We start from the raw sequence: 5,113 nt of genomic DNA, 5'->3' as shown, positions 1-5,113 counted from the left end.
TTCCCCCCCCCCCAAAAAAAAAATGTTCACGAAGCCCTCCTTCTTCTTTCTGACAATACAAATGATATTGTGCCACACAAGATGGACAGATTTGGGGACTGGATACTTCTTAAATGCCTTCCTCCCCCCCCCCCAAAAAAAATCCTATTTTCCTTTGGCAGACACCGAGGGCTGAGTCCTTCCTTCTCTCTCCTCCCCCCCTTCTTTCCACGCCTAAAAATGTGCAGAAATTTTGATGCAAGGCATCGAGGCATCTCCAAAATTACACCTGCTTCCTTAGTCGTCTTTTTTTAAAAAAAATCTTGCCAATGTGTTAATTAGCCTCTCAAGCAAGCCTGTTCTCATTTGACAGCGCGAGCCAGCGCACTTCAGGAATATTATGGGTTGCACGAAAGCTTGTGACAGGGGACATGTGTGCACCTGCGATGCTGTTAGCCAAGCCCCATGCTGAGCTCGGACTCTTGCGGCATAGGGCGGGCGAGTATCTGAAGAGCCCTGCAGGATCGGGGCCACGTGGCGGTCGAGCTCGGTGCTCCATCTGCGGCCAGCCAAATGCCCTCAAGCAGGGCTTGAGCACAGCAGAAACACTTTCCACTCTTGTGGTTTCTGACAGCTAAAATTCAGAAGCCTATCTGCCTCCAAGCGTGGAGCTGGACCATACAGGTCAGATGACAGCCTTCACCTCCACGCATTTGTCAAATCCTCTTTTATAGCTTAGAAGTAGCGAGTTGACCTGCACACTGTGTGAAGAAACCCTTCCTTTTGTGCAGAGGCATTGCCCTTGATGAGAGACAAAGGGGCGATTTCTAGCTCAGGAGGAAATCATTCGTTCCGTGCACAGAAAGTCTGCAAGTTCAATCTCCAGTTAGGGATGGGGAAAACTTCTCTATCTGAAACCCACTGCCAGCTAGCGAACGATATTATGCTGAGCTGGATGAACCAGGCACTGACTCAGAATAAGACAGCTTCCTATGTTCCCAATTGAAACATGAGGACTAGGGCCTTACTTTATTTTAACAGGGAGATCTCTAGCTCAGAATGCGGCAGCTGGACTGGTGACTGGGAGCAGCCGCCAAGACAATATAACCATAGTCCTGAAAGACCTACATTGGCTCCCAGCACGTTTCCGAGCACAAATCAAAGTGTTGGTGCTGACCTTTAAGGCCCTAAATGGCCTCAGTCCAGTATACCTGAAGGAGCGTTTCCACCCACATTGTCCAGCCCGGACATGGAGGTCCTGCTCCAAGGGCATTCTGGTGGTTCCCTCCCTGTGAGAAGTGAGATTACAGGGAATCAGGCAGAACCAGGGCTTTCTCGGTGGTGGCTCCCGCCCTATGGAATGCCCTCCCATCAAATGTCAAAGGAATAAACAACTATCTGACGTTTAGAAGACATCTGAAGGCAGCCCTTCAGGGATGTTTTTTAATGACTGATGTATTAATGTATTTTTAATCTCCTGTTGGAAGCCACCCAGAGTGGTTGGGGAAACCCAGCCAGATGGGCGGGGTGTAAGTAATTCAAGGAAATAAGCAACTATCTGACTTTTAGAAGGCATCTGAAGGCAGCCCTGTTTAGGGAAGTTTTAAATGTCTGATGTTTTATCATGTTTTTAATATTCTGTTGGGAGCCACCCAGAGTGGCTGGGGAAACCCAGCCAGATGGGCGGGGTATAAATTATTATTATTATTATTATCCTTATTGTTGTTGTTGTTATGTGGCTGCTACCACAAGGTCTACTGACAGCCTCTAGAGTGGATGCTTCCGAAAGAGGGCCAGGCAAAATCAAAAGCTACCAGTGGTTATGTGCGATATTAACAATGCAGGCCAACCAACAATGCATATTTGCTAGATAGGCAATGATAGGAGCCGAAGCTCAAAGTTTTCTTCTAAATTTGCTAGAGAACACTCTGAGCGCCACTCCCACCTGTGCCCTGGCAGCGGGAGAGTATAGCCACATATATAATCATCTCACCTGGTTGCACACTCTTCCTCTTTGCTCTTCCACCTCATTCCATCTTAAGACAGACTTTGAACTAGCTGAATTACCATTTTAAGCCTGCCTGAACCAAGCTGCTGTGTCTGTTACTCTTCAGCAGACATTCTGAACGAGTAAACATTATTTTTTACCTTTTACAGGATTGTTTGTGTGGTTTTTGTTTTAAGCAGGGAGAAAAGAGGGAAATACCAGGAGATTCCAGCCTGCCTTAAAACATCTTGGATTACTTGAACTTAAAGGCTAAAACTCACCTACCTAAGCTTCCCTTTTCAGCTACAAAGTGACACATTCTGCTGAACACAAAAATGCGAGAAAGGAAGGATAATATCTAATAAATATATCCTCTCCTAGCATTTATGCACATCCCTACAGGTTAGTTCATGGGTAGGTAAACTAAGGCCCAGGGGCTGGATCTGGCCCAATCGCCTTCTAAATCCGGCCCGCAGATGGTCTGGGAATCAGCATGTTTTTACATGAGTAGAATGTGTCCTTTTATTTAAAATGCATCTCTGGGTTACTTGTGGGGCATAGGGATCCGTTGTTTCCCCCCAAAAATATAGTCCGGCTCCCCACAAGGTCTGAGGGATAGTGGACCGGCCCCCTGCTGAAAAAGTTTGCTGACCCCTGGGTTAGATGGCTGTGGAAAATAGGAAGGTGTATTACATCAACTCAGACCATTGGGTTCATCTAGCTAGTATTGTCAACACTGGCTGGCAGCAGCTCTCCAGGGTTTCAGGCAGCGGCCTCTGCCAACTCTACCTGGAGATACCCAGGGACCTTCTGCATGCAAAGCAGGTATTCTATCAGTGAGCTGCAGGGCTCTCTGCCAAAATCTCTTTTTTAAAAACACTGAGTTCTTTGGAACAGGGTCTCTAGATTTCATCGGTGATGACCCAAGTGGCGGAAATTTTATTCCGGTATCTGCAAAACGTGCAGGCAGCCTGCAATATGCAGCGTCCTTCCAAACTACCCGTAGAGAAGTAGATAACAAAGGCCACCTTTACTGCTGTGTAGACAAGCAACTGCCGTGTGAAAACCAGCTGGCAACTTCTTCATACACCCCCCCCCCAAAGATTGTCCTTGATGAAAATTGTCCTGACCGCCCTCCTCCCTCAGCCTCAGAGATCTTCTTCTGGTATATAACTCAAAGCCAGTCCTGGACATATTTAAATGATTCCTCCACTTTGGAAGATATTTATAGGCGGGTCAAATGCAAACTTGCCCTGTTCCTTCACTGGGAAAAGGCCATTTTTGACGGCTCTCTAATGGGCTTTTGCAAAAAGAGTCGTAAACCAAAGCTCTCCCCGTCGCAACAGCACTGCAAGCGAGAGATCTCTCAAAGCATGCAGGTGATCTCAAGAGTAGTGTTCTGTCCTTGTATTCTCAGCACGCAGCGCCGTTTCCATTCTGCTGCAGCCCGCCTTCTGCGGAAAAAACTACATTATTTATCTCCCTGTCCCGTACAAAGAAAGGTCGCATCGTTTGGAACTTACGTGCCTTTTCTCGAAACGGAAGAGGTGGCACGAGAGGGGTTTATAGAATCCGGCATGCCGTGAAGGAAGTGAGAAAAGCTTTTCCCAGCTCTCTCATAACACTGGAACTTGCAGACAATAAAGCTGAACATTCAAGAGTGATGGAAGAAAGCCCTTTTTCACACAGCACATAGTTAAACTGTGGAACTCGCTGCCACAAGGTGCAGTGACGGTTGCCCACCTGGATGGCTTTAAAAGGGGATTGGGAAAGTTCATGAAGGAGAAGGCTATAGTACGTTTCTGAGCATAATTCAAAGTGTTGGTGTTGACCTTTAAAGCCCTAAACAGCCTCGGCCCGGTATACCTGAAGGAGCGTCTCCACCCGCATCGTTCTGCCCAGATGCTGAGGTCCAGCGCCAAGGGCCTTCTGGCGGTTCCCTCATTGCGAGAAGCAAAGCTACAGGGAACCAGGCAGAGGGCCTTCTTGGTGGTGGCGCCCGCCCAAAGACATCTGAAGGCAGCCCTGTTCAGGGAAGTTTTTAATGTGTGACATTTTGATGTATTTTTAATCTTTGTTGGAAGCCGCCCAGAGTGGCTGGGGAAACCCAGCCAGATGGGCAGGGTACAAATAATAAATTATCATCATCATCATCATCATTATCATCTCTGGAACTCACTGTCACAAGTGGAACTCACTGTCACTCACAGTGACAGCTCTGCCCATCATAACTTCTACCAAGTTACAGGGAACCAGGCAGAGGGCCTTCTCGGTGGTGGCGCCCGCCCTGTGGAACGCCCTCCCACCAGATGTCAAAGAGAAAAACAACTACCAAACTTTTAGAAGACATCTGAAGGCAGCCCTCTTTAGGGAAGCTTTTAATGTTTAATAGGTTATTGTATTTTAGAGTTCTGTTGGAAGCCGCCCAGAGTGGCTGGGGAAACCCAGCCAGATGGGCGGGGTATAAATAATAAATTATTATTATTATTATTATTATTATTATTATTATTGATACCTATCGCTGGAAACCACAGAAGGAGAGAGTGCTCCTGCATTTGGGTCTTTCTTGTGCATCTGGTCGGCTACTGTGAGAAGAGGGTACTGGACTAGACGAGCCATTGGGCCTGATCCAGCAGCGAGCCTCTTATGTTCTGAAAAACCTCATCCAAGCTTGTAACAGTCCCTGTGCACCCCGCCTCCGTGGACCAGCTTCTGACGTGAGCATCACTCCATATGGTGGCGACTGAACACGTTTTGAGCCCATTTGTATGTCATGGAGGGAATAAACAGCAAGAATGCACAAGCGACACCCCCCCTTCCTTTCACTCACGCCTGCCTGCCGCTCCCCCCCCCCCTTGATGGAAAACATTTAACAGCTACGTTGAGGTTCCATTTCCTAAAACTACATACGCACACACACAAACACGCACACACATTCTCTTGCTTTACCTCCCGCAAACCATCTTCCTACTTGGCCACACCATCTGTCCTAATCTTCCTGGGCAAATGTTTCCTGAGAAAAAAAACGGGGGGGGGGGCTCATCTTTCCCCAAACCCACAGATTCTGGGGCATCATAGATAGGGAAAAGGTGGAGAAAGGGAGGGAAGTGAATTTAAAAAAATATATATATATCTGGAAGGAGTTCA

Source organism: Podarcis gaigeae (assembly GCF_964106915.1).
Source record: "Podarcis gaigeae genome assembly, chromosome: 16".
NCBI lineage: Eukaryota > Metazoa > Chordata > Lepidosauria > Squamata > Lacertidae > Podarcis > Podarcis gaigeae.
This window is presented reverse-complemented; position numbering follows the sequence as displayed.